Source organism: Chionomys nivalis, chromosome 8 (genome assembly GCF_950005125.1).
Source record: "Chionomys nivalis chromosome 8, mChiNiv1.1, whole genome shotgun sequence".
Classification (NCBI taxonomy): Eukaryota; Metazoa; Chordata; class Mammalia; order Rodentia; family Cricetidae; genus Chionomys; species Chionomys nivalis.
Window position 1 is genome coordinate 5,424,398 of NC_080093.1, and position 16,113 is coordinate 5,440,510.

A 16,113-nucleotide genomic window follows, 5' to 3' on the forward strand; every position below is an offset into this window, starting at 1 on the left:
ACTGGATACAATTGTATCGTATAGACTATGCCAAGGTCTGTTTGGAGCTTGTTGACATAAATGGGACACTTCTACAGTGAGTCTGCATTTAATGAACAAGTCTGTCCTGTAAAATGGGTTCTTTTTGGATTTTAATCTAACCCTGATCTGAATCAGGTTGAGTAGGGAGGTCTTCTGTGTTCCTTAGGGGGTTGGTTGTACAATAAAAGCTTATGAATGAATATACTTGAAGTTGTTAAAGTGTCATTGTTTTTAACATACTGCATTTTTGTCATGCGTCAACACTAATGACTTTCTCCGGTGACCAATACCATCATCTAGTTTGGCACGGCCTTATTTTTCTCACTCATAGGGAACCTTTGAATGGTCCCTTCAATCTCCAACTTAATTAAGCAATTAAAAGTTATTCCATAACAAGTCTTGTGCCACATTTAATCTCATTGCATGGTGCTATAAAAAAGACTTGGGGAAGAGAAAGCCTCAAGGTCTTGATTGACTTCCAGCCCTGTTGCTGCTTATAGTGGTTCACAGAAAGGCGGCAGTGGTGGGGAAGGATCAGGGCAAGGCTTGGCACTGGCCGGCAGCAAGGTAAAGCAATACTCAAAAAGGAAAAGCCAGGTTGGCCCATCATGTGGACCTGCAGTTTATAGATTTGACAAGGACTCTTTAGACTCCAGCTAGTTCATGTTCAAGCACTGAGGCACCATCTCTCTAAGCCCTGATGACTCTTGGTTTAAATGACCGAATTCTGACCAAATGGCAAAGATGACAAAAATGCAAGAGGGGCATCAGACTGGTTCTAATGGTCACTTGAGCCTTGCATGGCGTTTGGACATCCTGGTCCTTGCATGTGGGAGTAGGGCAGAATAGATGAAGATGTCGTTCTTAGCATTTGGTGCCCCTTCCTGGGCCAGCCAGGTCCCCAAGTGCCAGGCTGTCCCACATCCACCCTTTGTCCTCTTTACTTTATGCCTGTCGTCTTGTCTTCTTGGTCTTGCCTAGGCCTTTCTTCCATTGGCTCTCTCTTTGTGGTTTAAAAATTTTTAATCTGTATATTGCCTTAAAACCTAAGTACTGAACTAGCCCTACGTGACTCAAGTCTGCAAACCTAGCACTCCGGAGGCAGAAGCCTGGTCTAGAGTAACAGAAGAGCTAGGTTTGTGTATGAAGAGCCTCACTTATGAAGTGTGCTACATAAATAAATACGCCTTAAAAGACCAGGTTGCCAAGGAGAGTAGGGTGTGATTTCTAACCATGGGAGTGAGATGGGGGCTGTTGTTTACACCAGTCATCCTCTGGGCACTGGGGGGAGGGAGGGGGTGAGCAACTGGAATAATAGATTGACCTTAAGCCAAGCCGTGTTACCTGTGGCCTCTTTGTCCTGCATCACCTTGGGGATGAGGTATAGATATTTTCTGTTACATTTTTTATGTTCAAAAGAGCCCATGAGTCTATCATTTTCTCCCAGACTACAGTCATTACCAAAATTTTCTCAGCACCCCAGCAAAGAGAAGCCATAGTAAGAGGCTGGCTTTGTGATACTGGGGTTACCAGGGTGGTTGGCTTGCATCATCTAGAAGCGGGGATTCTATGATGGAGGCAACCCTCAGCTCCTCTAATCACTAGACAAGAGTCTATTCAAGGACCTTTGACATCAGCCTATGCGTGCATGAGACCACATAGTGTGGATGCATGTGTATTTGTGTGTGTGTTTGTGTGCGCATGTATATGTGTGTGTTTCTGTTCTTGTTCGATTTCCCCTTGCAGATCTAGCTGTAAGGTGGGTGATCTGTCACCCACTGTGTTGGGCTTATCTTGGCAGGGAGTGTGCTGACTGAGGGAAGAAAAAAAAAAGCATTTAGAAGTACAAGGAAGCTATAAAGGTGCGTGGGGGAGGGGTTGTTTAGAAGCCAAAGTCCTGATTCCACTGAGAGATCTTTTTGTTTGCTTTTGTCTCATGTGGGTGATGAGCATTCATCTGGAAGTTCAGGAAAGAAAGGCTCCTCCCTTAGCCAACACTGGAGCAGACATCTGGGCTGGGGTGTAGCTCAGTTGGGAAAGTGCTTGCCTAGCGTGCAGGGAGACCTGGGTTCAACTCCCAGCACTGCATCAGCAAGGAGTGGTGACACCTGCCTGTAACCCCAACATCAGGAAGTAGAAGGCAGATCAGAAGTGCAAGATCATCTTCTAAATAGTGAGTTTAAATCAGTGACCTTACCTAAGATTAGATAGATAGACAGATACATACATGCATATAGACAGACATATTACATTAGCCAAGCCTGACAATCTGAGTTCAGATTCCAGAGCCTACATAGTAGATGGAGAAAACCAACTCCTGTGAGTTGCCCAGGCCCTGTCCTGAGTTCTACCAACTTTCAAAGCAATTGACGTCCATCCAGGTAATAAAGGGACAATGGTGCCCCGTGTCCCAGAGACCAGTGGGAAGTGTATACACTTGTTAAGTACTATGTCCTACACACTTGTAAACTGATCATGGTCGCTATAGGTATCTGTGACGAGAGCAGCTGCCAGAAGACATCGGTCCTCTCTAAAGAGACCCCTTTTATCAACAGGATGCCTTTTAACCCTAATAGCATTAGAAGAAGGCCAATAAATGAAATACTTACTGCACAACTTGCTTTATTTTGGGGTGGCGTATGATTCCTTTCTTGCCATCGCTAGCAGACGTTTGTTCACTAATTTGCTCCCTAGAAATCTCACTTGCTACAGTTACACGGCCGTGACGTTTCATCGCCCGGAGCCAAGTCTGCATAAGAGCTTCCTTAAGATATACTTACCCTAATGCCAGGCTACAGGAGCCAGGCTGCTTTTGTACCAAATTATTTGTGCTTGCCTGGTATACAGGGCAGAGCCTTCCTTGCAGTCATTGCCATAGGGTAGGTCTAAATGTTTCTGAGCAGCAAAAAAAATGGAGAAAAGGTGAAAAAGTTCCATGTAAGTTGATCTTGCGGACAGCTTCAGAATGAATAATCGCTTGTGTGTTTAACATGTGAAAATGCCAATGTTTTCTTTTCACTTTCTTTGTATGAGTTGGGTGTGTGTTTGTGTCAGTGCAGGGATGTGTATGTGGGAGCCAAAGGTCAACCTCAAGGGTCATTCCTCAGGCTCCTTCCGCCTTGTTTTTTTGAGACAGGGTCTATCATTGATGTATAGCTTGCCAGCTAGGCTGGGCTGACTTTTGAATAAACTCTAGGAATCCCTGTTCTTCTCTACTTCCCCTGCACGGGGATAACAAACGTGCATCACCATACCCCAATGTTTATGCAGGTGCTGGGAACCCAGACTCAGGTCCTCGTGTTCAGATGGCAAAGCTTTCCAGAAGAAGCCATCATACCCATCTCCCATGTGTTTCCTTTTTCTTTCCTCTTTAAATAAATGAATGCTTCAATGATCCCGTCCTGTATCACTGAGTATCTTTGCCCCCTCTGACCCAGTGCCATGTTTAAAAGTGTCTTGCAAACCAAAGCAACTACCACAAAAAAAAAAAAAGAAAAGAAAAAAATTGTGGGCACTTTAAGTTGAGTCAGACACACCGTCAGGCAGCGTTGAGCAATCTCATAAGGTGGTTTACATGTGTTCAAGGGACAGAGCAGGTGAAATTTCAGAAGACAATGCTATTGTTTCCTTGTAATTTATCTAGGTGTGGGCTGACACACCTGCCTTTGGCCAAGAGCATCATGGGATGGAAGAGGTGCTGGATCGAAAGAGACTCCTAGACTGAGACTGGGAAGGTCCGGGGCTTGAGCCCCGTAGGAATTCATGCACCATCGAGCCCGTGTGTTCAGAGGAAGGATAAAATCATGTTGATTTAATCGCTGGAGTGTGGATCAAAATCAACACCTTTCTCTACTGTAAAATCTCGGTTATCTCTGTTCATTGGGGAGGGGGCTGGATCATGTTTCCTAATGAAACATCCTTCTGGCTGGGGGAGAGGAGAGAGTGAAATGAGTTCCCGGTCCGGAGTGACTTTGGATCTCAGTACAGACAGCAGCCTGCAGCACAGGGTTCAGCAATGACAGAGCTTGCAGTTGGCTGTCATCTTGAGCAAACTCGGCTTCTTCATAGCCTGAGGGCACACTGTAAATACCCTGAGCAGGCGAGAAAGCATTAATCGTTATTCCTTAAAGGTTCCCAGAGAGCGAGAGAGACTGAGTGTTTCTAATTGCACACACACACACACACACACACACACACACACACACGGCACATACATGACAAAATACTCAATTTTACTCTTTTAATTTAAAAGTAAATGATAGGGTCAATCATGGGGGAAAGCATACTAAGGACGCATGGCTTCTATCCCAAGCTCAACACAATGTAACAAAAGAAACAAAGTAACAAATATGTGATGAATTTCCCCAGTACCACTGTACCCACGCTTCCCAAAGGCAAGAATGGGCTGTCCTAGAAGGGGCTTGTCTTTCCGACAAGGCCAACAGAGGCAGAGAACAAACAAACTTATTCCATTTTACCAGTAAGGAAACAGGTTCCAAGAGTCCCAGGTGTCGTGCAGCCACTGAGTGGCCAGGCCAGGAGTTGAACTTGAGTTTCCTGGCCCTGAGCCGAGCCCTGCTTTGTTCCTGGAACCCGGTCAAGTCAACAACAGAATCGTCCTCAGGATTTTTCTGATATTTCAATGATTAAGAGCATGGGCTGCTCTTGCTGACGACCCAGGATTAGTGTCCAGCATCCAGGTGATGGTTCTCAATTGTCTGTAACTCCAGTTTTGGTAGAGCCAATGCCCTCTTCTGGCCTCTGCAGGCACCGGGCACAAGCATGGCACACAAACGTTTCCAAAACACTCATACACAGCAAATACATTTTTAAAATAAAAATAAATAAATAATAAAGAGGATCTCAACAAAAAGAGAAATCTATTCTTTCAAAGGCATTTGCTCCTCCCTTTATCCTTTTTCCTGAGGTGCCCAGAGTTCTCTCCCCAGCAAATCCCTGCTTCACCCTATAATATCGTTGTGTACTAGACACTGAAGTTTCTCTGCCTTGCCAGCCTTGGAAACTTCGGGGATGGACGGATTCGGTGGGGAAGTGGGCTGTCCTTCTCTGCACCTGCTGAGACCGACCCGTATTTGAAACCCCTACCAGAGTGGTCAGTAGTAACTCCCTTTGGTGGTCAGGAGACATGCAGAGCTTAGGATGTCAATCACTGAATGGAGTACTTGCCCGCATGCATGAGGCCCTGGGTTGCATTTCCAGCCCCACACAAGCAGTCCATGGTGACACATTTTACAATCAGAGGATCCGGAGTTCAAGGACAACCTCAGCTACATTGAAAGGTTGGGGCCAGTCTGGGCTATGAAAGATCCTGTCTCAATAAATAAACAAACAAAACTCCTGCAGAGTTGGGGTGGCATTCCCCTCTGTGGGAAACAGTTGCTCTGCCCAGAAGTTTCTGGGGAAATGTGAGCTCTTTAGCCTTACCACGGTCCCTCCTTCCTTTTTACCAGGTTCTTCCAGGCTGGGGGCCTTGGCAGAGATTGCCAAATGCCTTTTGAGACCCTTTTGGGGTCCCTCTGGTATCAGGCGAGGCAGTTAGTAGACAACAGCTTGGTATATGGTTCACGTTCCAGACAGGGTCTGGGGAAGCCCTAGCTGCCTCAGACCTACTATGTAGCAAAGGCTGGCCTTGAATCCTGATCCCCTTCCCTCCGCCTCCCAGCTGTTGGTACGGCCCCCAACGCCACCATACTCAACTTACTAAATTGGTTTTCTATCTGGAAGGGGCTCTCCAGCCCTCCTTCCCCACTGATTGGGAGTGGAGGGCAGTAGCAGAATCTGGCAGGCTTTTGGGTTGTTTTTTTTCCTTCAACAAGACCCCATCACTCATGCTGAGAACCCATACTCAGCAGAAGGGCCCTCACCAGCAGGACTGGAAACCTGTGACCTTGGGCCCGCCCATAAATCACAGGACTCCTCCCTTGCCTATAAAGCAAAGGTGCAGTAACTGCGTCGGAGTGTTATCATGACTCAGAAAATGAGCATGTAAAATTAATAGCCTTGATTACTGTAGACTGTGGCGTTTCCTAGGGCAGTCTCCCTTTCCCTTCCTCGCCTCTCCAGAGGGCATGGAATGCCAGGACTACCCAAGTCCTGGCACCTGGGAGGCCTGGGTTCTCATCCCTGCTCATCCCTTCCTGGTAACTTTGTCCAGATGCAGTCACTTGATAACAAGAGAACTCTAGCTCCCCCTGAGCTAAACTGTGGACCTCCAAAGACAAGCAGGCCCTCGCTGCAGGAGCCTGATAGCTTCTCTTTGAAGGGCTGGACTTCAGGAAGGGGGCAGCCCCCAGAGGGTGTCTCCAGCTAAGTCCCTCCCACCCAGTTAGAGCAGTGGGCAACTTCCCAAAGTCCCCAAGGCTCCCTCTCAATTGGCTAGCCATTGAAGAATGCTCAGCCTTCAGCACAAAGACTACCAGCTCTAAGGAGGGAGGCCACTACACTCCCATCCAGCCCCAGCTCTCAAAGGCCACCAAGGAACAGTCGCTCCAGCCACATGGGTGAGAAAGGAGGAAGTCTGGGTCAAAAAGGAAGCAAGCCCAAGTCCAAGTGCTCTGTACAGGTGGCTCCTGGCTTCTCTGGTCCCAAGGTCTTTAGATCCTAGCTCTTGTGATATTGCTACTCTTAGGAAAAGAAAAAAAATGAAAAATAAATGAAGCAAGATTTGACCCATATCAAATCTCTAGATTTTTATTTAAATCTGTTTTATGTTGGGTGTGGCAGCATGCACCTGCACTCAGCAGGCTGAATGGCAAGTTCAAAGCCCTGGATGATATAACAAGAAACTGTCTCTAAAACAATAAAACAGAAACAAGAAGCAAACTCAACATATGTAAGACTTACAATTCTTTAAGGCAAGTTGGGACGAGACAGGGTCTCATGTAGACAGACTGAACTGACTCCACACTCACTATGTAGGCAGCAAGGATAACACTAAGCTTCTAATACGCCTTCCTCTGCTTACCCAGGGCTAGTCCACACCTGTTCTTAAGGGATGCTGGGGATAAACCAGAACACTAGGTAAGTGCTCTACCAACTGTGCCTATCCTCAGCCTTTCACTATTTCTAAATGATCGCTTTTGTTAATGTTTATCTTACACTTATTTTTTTTTTTTTAGTACGACTGCCTGGCATACTTTTTTTAAATGTAATTTTTTTATTGGTTCTTTGGGAATTTCGCATCATGCATCCCAATCCTTCCTCATCCCTCAGACCCCAACATGAGCAATATATTTTTTAATACTTTTGATTTTAAATCTCTTTATGTCTTTACTGTTGTAGGTATTTATGTTTTGAAGGCATTTATTGACAAAATTGGCTTTTTAAAAGTTCAGTCTGATAGTCTCTGCCTTTTAACTTGGAGTTTTGATCACTTATATTTAATGTGAGTATCAACTATTTGGGTTTAAGTCTTTCATCTTGCTTGTTTTATTTGTCTTATGTTTCCTTTGTTTTTTTTCCTTAATTTTCTTCTTCCTTTCAATTATTTGAGCATTTTTATGTTTTCATTTTGTTACCTTTGTTGGCTTGCTAGCTAATAATTCTTTGTTATATCATTTGATATTGTTTTATGGTTAACTTTATCATTATCAAATAAAACAATCACATCCTTCTATCCATATAAGAACCTCACAGTGATGCGTTTCTATTTCTTCTTCCTCAGTCTTTTGTCATTATTATGTAATTTGTAAATTTGATATGGAACCAATTTTATGAGCCCAATGCATTGTTTGTAGTTTAACATAAAATAGTCAAGTATCTCTGAAATATATTTACCCAAGGAAAATCTGGTGATATATTTCTTCTTTGGGTAGTTGTGAATTTACAACTGATATAAACTAATAAAATTTTTATTCTGTTTTCATATTTCTTGCAGCATTGGCTTTTAAAAGTCTTTGCTTCACTTATAAGCATGAGGCTCTAAGCTGGATCCTCAGAACCCAGGTCAAACAAAAAATAATAGTATATTCATTCTTATAATCCCAGTGCAAGTGAATCGGAGGCAGGCAGATGCCTGTGTCTCAGTGGCCAGCTAACCTAGCCTGCTTGGTGAACCCCAGGACATGCAGAGACCCTGTCTCAGAAAACAAGGTGGATGATGCCTAAGCAATGGCATTCCAGGTTGTGTTCAAGCACAAGAGCACACATGCAAACACACACATACAGTCCTTGGGGCCAGGGAGGGGGCTCAGATGGTACAGTTATCACAGCACCAGCATCCGCATGGAAGCATCTGTGACCCCAGCATTGGTAAAGGAGAACAGAGGGCATGGAGCTGAGGATGCAAGCCTTTTCCATACCTCCCTCACCCTATATACACACCTTCTTCCACAGTGGTGTATTTACTATACCTGAGACATCTGCCCAGGCAGCCTGTTTCCACCCAAGCTTACTCTCTATAACTTCACAGCAAGGTCCTCCTTGGCCCATCTTACAGTCTTACTGTATAACCCATGTATAACCCATGCTGCCTTCTACTTCATGGTCCTCCTGCCTCAGCTTCCCAAGTAGTGGGATTCATTCTATGGCTACGGAGAAATGGGTAATGACATATCTCCAACATTTTAATTCCATAAACAGTAACTTCACCACTCTAAAAATCTGAGCTCCTTCTGCTTCTCCTTCCTTCTCTCCCAAGCCCTGGCAGCTGTTGGTTCTTTCACTGTCTCCATTATCTCACCTTTTCCTGTATATCAAACAGCTGGAATCATAGAAGGCATGCTTTTCTTCCACCGGCTTCTTATCAAACAGCTAGGATTGTATAACGTGTACCCTTCCCCACGGGCTTCTTAACAAACAGCTGGAATTGTATAACAGGTACCCTTTATCCACTGGCTTCTTATCAAATCAAACAGCTGGAATTGTATAGCATGTACCCTTTCTCCGTTGGCTTCTTATCAAACAGCTGGAATGTACCCTTTCTCTGTTGGCTTCCTTCACATAGGAGTATGCATTTAGGTTTCTTCCATATCTTTTCATGTCCCCATAACTCTTTTTAAGATTTTTACTTGCTTTATGTGCATGGGTGTTTTGACTGCATGTATATCTGTGCACTGCATGTGTACAGTGTCTACATAGGCCAGAAGAGGGTGTCCAATCCCTTGACTGGAGATACAGATGTTTGTGAGCTACCACGTGGGTGCTGGGAATCAAACACAGGTGCGCTGGAAGAGCAGCCAGTGAGTGCTCTTCACTTCTGAGCCATTTTCCCCACCCTGTTCTTTTCTTCCTATTCTATCTTTCATGTTCCCTTTTCTATTCTATCATGTGGAGGAAGACATCATAGTTTGTTTACCCCTTCGCCTTCTAAAGGGCATTCTATTGCTTTCAAGTTTTCCCAGTTTTTATCAAAGCTGCTACAAGCATTGAATAAGAGTCTTTTTGTTGATGTTGTTCGTTTCTTTACTGACTGGACTTCTTGAGTGCTGGGATCACAGTCATGTGCCATCACACCTGCCTCTAGAATGGTTTGGATAAATAATAAAAGGAGATGTCTGCTCTACACAGAAAGCCCACTCAGCATGGGGATTCCTTTAGGCTGCCTGCTCCTCCATTACATGGCCTTAAAGCCGTTCCGGAGCTCCTCCTCAAAGACGGACACTTGGGAAGAAGTCTGCTCTACTCTCCTTAGGGCCAGCCTTGAATAAATCGATAGCCTTCCACTAACTTTTGCCTCCCAGGAGTTGGGGAGAGCCTTGTGCAGAATACCCCTCAGATTCCAGCAGCGGAGCTCCCCATTCCTGCCCTGCCTGCAGGGGAGCTCCAGGAATCTGGCACCCTTTAAGGTGTAGATTCTCTGACTTTTCAAAGTGCACACACATGGGGACACACACACACATACATACATGCACATATAGTCACACACACATACATGCACACACTCACACAATGCACAGCACACTCACACAGTGATTGGGTCTCAGTTAAAGGAAACCCTGTGGCCCCCTAGGGTTCCCTCTGGGACAGGCCTCTCCTCTTTGGTATTCTGTTTCCCAAATTCCAGCCCCCTGGGCCTGTCCTTCTGCCCAGTTTTAGGCCTCACCTCAGAGCCTGACAACCACCTTCCTTCTCCCCTCCAGGCAGTAGCGGCAGGTGTCATGGTACTGACTAACCTTGTTCCTCCTCTTTCTGGAATGGACAATGTTTTGTAGCCTCTGGTTATCCAGTTGTTGGGACAGAAAAATAAGCCTAATATGTCATCCCTTGTTTGTTAGTAGTGAAAGTCTATATGTTTTATGTAATGCCCTTGAAACAAGATAAGGGTCATGGGGTATCCATTCCCTTCAGTAGGTTGCCAGAGTGGACCGTGACACACAAACCAAAGGTTAGAAGTCTTGCTCACCACCACACTCTTCTGGAGCCTCCCAGCATTCCCAGGGGCAGAAGGAGCAAGCCCTTGCGTCCCCTCGCTCTGAAGGAGTCTGGGCCAATGAGGAACTCTGGCAGGTTGGCCTGTTGTAACTCCATCTCTAGCCTTCTCGCCCTTCTGGGCTGCCCTCAGCCGCTTCTGGTGGGAAGGGCTGCAGATCCTCTTCTGGCTTTGCCTAAACTGCCTGGGGTTTTAATCTCACAGCAGACCTGCTTATTAACCTTTTGTTCCTTTCTCGGGGTCCTTCCTGGAAACACTCCCCATCCCCGCTAGACTCCGCCCTTTTCCCTCTCCGTAATTAAAGCTCTCACTTCCTGAAGTGGAATGTCTGCCCACGCAGGGCCTTGGGGCCCCCGGCAGAGCGTGTGGGCAAATCCTGGTGTGACGTCACGACAGGGGGCTGCCTCTGACTCCGCCTGAAAGCTGTGTGTTGGTCCAGTCATCCCCAGCGCTCCAAGTCCTCCCAAGCTCCTATGGCGGTTGGGCTGGGCCCAATGAGAGGAAACCACCAGCGTTTGCAAGTAGTCTGAAGCCGGACATTGGGCCATAGTCTCACCATGGCCCTCTGGTCCAAAGTTCAGAATTTCCTTCTCCGGGTCTCTGCGGGGTTTGACGCAGTCGGCCGTGCCACAGGCAGACATGGCTGTCCACGCATTTCAGCGCCCTGTGTTCCTGTGTGTGTGTGTGCGTGTGAGAGGTAGACGTACCTGTGTGTACACACGTGTGCAATATATGTGTGCACTTGTTTATATATGTACACACATGCATGTAAGTGTGCACACAGAGACCAGTCACTCTGTGTCTTCCTCTATTAATCATCCTATCTCTTTTTAAAAAGATTTATTTTACTTTTCATAGTATGTTTGTGTGTGCATGTGGATGTGTGCACATGAGTACAGTGCCCCAGGAGGCCGGAAGAGGAACTCCTGAAGCTGGAGTTACGGGTGGCTGTGTAATACTGGGAATGGAGTTCACGTCCTCTGCGAGAGTAAGTGCGCTCAGCTGCTGCACTCTCTTCTAGCCCCAATTCTGTGCTCTTTTGTATGCACACGCATACATAAACACTATACACACAAACACATACACACACAATCACACACACACACAGTTGTATCTCCTAGGTTGTAAGCCTCCTAAGTACACTGGACCGTGTTTGGTTCTGCCCAGCACCCCCCTCAGTCCCTCCTCATGGACGGACATACAGTATGTCTCATGTACTTTTGTGTAGAAAAGAGAACAAGGGTGGGAGCAGGAGCTGGCTCACTCATGAGGATCTGGGTCTGATGTATCTGTTTATATGAACAAAATAGCACAGAACCGGGGCTGGAGAGATGGCTCAGCTGTCCAGAGTGCTTACCGTTCTTGCAGAGGCCCTGGGTTCATTCCGAGCGCCTCCATCAGGCAGCTCACACTGGCAGCGACTCTAGCTCCAGGGAGTTAGCACCCTGCTCTTGGGCTCCTGCACATGAACTCACGCAAACACACACACATAATCTTTTCAAAAAAATCTTTAAAACAAAAAAGCAACAGTCAGCTATAGGTATCATATATGCATGTACACATAAACATATATGTCATACACATATGCATACACATATAGCATACACGTGTACATATACAAACACATACACGATATACATAAGTGCACAATGCAATATACACATACACATATACACACGCACACATATATACATACACATAAACAATATACACAGTATATACATATACACATACACACATAATATACACATGTATGTGCATATATACACATACCCATATACATATATACACTCAATATACATGTATACACAAATACACAAAATACACATATACATATTTGATATACACATGTGTATACATATGATCACAATATACATACATGAAATACACATGTGTGTGGTATACACATATACATAAAATACACACAATATACGCACATACAAATGCATATAATACACACATGTATGTACATATATGCACATGCATAAACACACATACACATGCATGTACATATACGTGCACATACATACATGTAATGTGCACATGCATAATATGTGTGCTATATGCACATACAATACATATGTGGTGTACACATATGCACACATGCATATGTGCATACACAATACAATATACACATATACATGCATACACATAATTAATGTGCACATGTATAGACAGACATGTGTGCATATACTTATATACATACATAAAACTTACCTCTGAGCACTGAGAGGTGCTGACCTGATCATGGAGTTGAGGGAACTCTTCACAGGTGAAATGACTCAGCTGAGAAGAGCGGAACTGGGTGAGTTCCGTCAGAGGAAGACAAGAAGGACCGTTCCAGGCACCAGACACAGAAAGTGCAAAGGGCCTGTGGCCTGCGAGAGTGGCTGTGTGTGGCAGACTGCATTTCCCAAAGACGGCTGCTTTGCTGTGAGCCATGGCTTTTCTTACGGAAGTAACATTCTACTCATCCATCGAAAGGTAAGGGGCACGCTTTCTTCCTTTCAAGGTGAGCAGGTCTGTGACCATAGCAGACATCATGCTAAGCACGAGTCCCTTCGATCTCGTTTTCTTGCAGTCCAGCCTCCATGCTGGGCAGCAGCCTCACTGCCACATGGAAATCCTCCAGCTAACGGCAGGCCTGACAAAGAGAGCTGCTTCGGGTGGTCCCAGCCTTTCTGCCACTACAGCAGATGCCAAGAGAACGGGCCAGGTCTAAGCTGCAGATCTGCAGACAGAATAATGCCATCGTCATATTAAGCCATTAAGTGTTAGCAGGATTTGCTCCACGGCTGCAGATAACCGCACATGGGACATGAGAGGAGGCCGGTGGGAAATGACACAGACACTTGGAGGATGACCCCGTGGCTGAGGAATGAGAGAGGGCCAGGGCTGACCCAGAGCGTGCTGCAAAACCCAGCAGCACCAGAAGAGGTCCTGCCCAGGGCACAGGGCCACCACGGTGCTCAGCAGCTGTCCCAGACCACACGGCCCCAGTCTTCATTCTAGGAGCAATGAGCCTGGCAAGGAACCAAAGAAGAGAATTTCACTGATGTTTCAGAGGCCTCCAGGACACTTCCCACTTCAGGTTCATTCCCAAGGTAGAACACTGGCCAGAAAAGGCGGGCTTCTGCAATGTTTTTCTTACCAAGGTAAGGACAAATCCTGCCACACACAGGCTTAGCCCTGCAACCACCACACTGGCCCAGAAGAGCCAACAGGGAAGGCAGCTCCAGGCTTGGCCCGCCCTCCTTTCCTCTCTACTTTCTTTCTACTTTATTATTTTTAATTGACAGATAATTTTGTGTATATAAACCTATGCAATACAATGAGGTGTTTTCAGCAGTGCCGACTTGAACCCACGTGACATGTTTCTGCTGAGCCCACCCCCAGACGTATACATTGTGAAATGATGAAATGAATCTAGTCGACATGCCAAGCAAACTGGTATTTGTCATTTCCTCATGATGAGGCTGCATCCCAGGAGAGCCTGAGGCACAGGATGAGGGGAACCTCTGCCATCTCCTACAAGGTCCATTTCTAGGTGATTTTGGTCTTAGCCATAGCTGCGAATTACCCACCAGCCCCGCCATGCTGGGCATCTATGTGCATGAATAGAGCTAATGCTTTGTGTGTAGCGAAACCTCAACTGAGAACCCAGTGGACACAGTGAAAAGTAGTCGTTAAATGCTGTTGGGACAGATGCTGCCCATCAGCAGGCTCCTCCCTTGATGATTGATTGACAAGGGTGAGATCATGGCCCTTCCAGAAGTTCTCAGACTCTTAAGAATGCTGCCTGTAGTGATGTCTGGCTGGCATCAGCATGGGACCCTGTTGTCATACTTCTCGTGAGTGACCATCCTAACCTTCTGGTAACTGATCTAGTAAATTAGTAACGTGCCATAGAGTAGCTTACTGGAGACAGACATCTGGCCATAGCATTTCTGGCAGAAGTGGTAAAGAACTCAGACAGGCGTTTACCCGCGTGTGGATCTGCAGTCAGAAAGTACAGTTGCTGGGGTGGGATTCTTGAGTGTGCCCTGAGTGTGGAGAAGTACTGTTGGTGAGCCAAGGCTGTCTGCGGCTCATTCATGCCCTCTCTGCCAATCAACAGGCTTTGGGGATACCACAGCTGGGAAATGTTGGGCCGAGGGGCTCCAGGTCAGGAATGAATAAGCTTTGATTTTCAGATGTGGCTCTGTCGCTCTGGAGACAGAATAAGAGGAGACTACACAATCACGATTTGGTCTGAATTTTCCTTGAAAAAAAAAATAACAGAATAAGAAATAAAGAAAAGATAGGACCTACTGTCTGGTTTTTCAAATTTTGTTCACAGAGCCTGGCTGAGGATCACCTGGGTAAGCCTGAATTTACTGGTTAATTTTTCTTGAACCGTACCCTCTCCAAAAAAGGAAAGCTGAAGGAGGCTCTCACGTAGCCTAAGCCAGTTTAGAACTAACTAATCAAGGGTGGTCTCAAACTTTGTGGCAATCCTCCTGCCTCTGCCTCCTAAGTGCTGGATTACAGATGTGAGCTATTATGTCAGGCTTTTGTTTTCTTTGTTTGATTGTTTTTAAACACACTGTTTAGCCCAGGCAAACCTGAAACTCAGAATCCTCTTGCTTCAGCTTCCTGAGCGCTTAGATGATGTGTGGAATAACCATGCCTATGTGTGTGTTTGTGTGTTGCTTTTTCCGTCCACTTTTTTAGTACGGTCTTGTTTTATCATAATGGAATCCTATTTCTTCATTTAGAGAAGGAAGGGAGGAAGAGAAAGGAGGAAGATGACAGGGAGGGGGGAACCTCCCAGTTTTGTCTCTTTTGCGAAGCCTCTAGCTTCCATATTCCTTTCCCTGAATGGCAGCCACAGGCAGCATCACTTGGTACTGTCACTGAAGAGTGCTGGGAGCTGAGCAAGACCCCAGAGCCCACTGCCCCAGCCCTAGTAAGTCTCTCCACCATTGAAAGGGGATTAACATCCCTGCCCACCTCACCTTAAGGATGAGAAAACAATGTGAAATCATATTTGGAAACTAAAAGCATCCATCTTTATCACAACGGTCATTTTCCAGATGAAGAATCGCGGATTTGAAACTCCCAGCTAGTTTTATTCCTGACTAACTGTGTGGGCGTCATGTTGCCGTTGTTTTGGTTTTCATTCCCAGGGAGGCAGGTGCTTCTGTACACAATGGGTCATTGAGCCCTAAGCGTAAATAAGACCACTCAGATATGGCGAAGCAGCAGACGGTGGTCACGAAACTGCTTGGCACATCTGAGCTCTGTATGATTCACATCTTCAGCAGCTAGGGAGGAATAAGGGAGGCAGCCCAATAGGCTCGCCAAAGCGTATTATGTCCACCCACAGCCAGGAAGCTGGGCCGGCTGCAGTATTTTCAGCCACCAAAGTCCACTATCTCCGACTGCTTGCCTGAGGTGCTTTTATTTTTCCTGTGTCGGGGGAGAAAAACATCAGGCTGTAGAACAAGCTGATTTGATGCATTTCATAACAAATCTTCCCTAATATTTTAATCCCTCAGGCCCCAGACAAGGGCACTCAGAGACGTGAGGACTTGGTGGATATGGAAGAGGCCTTCATTCTCCTCCTTTGGTGATCCATCTGAGGCTTGGTCTGCAAGAGGAGGCTGCCTCCTTCCGAAGATGCATTCCTTGATGTTTCCAACAGATAAATGGGGCCCTGC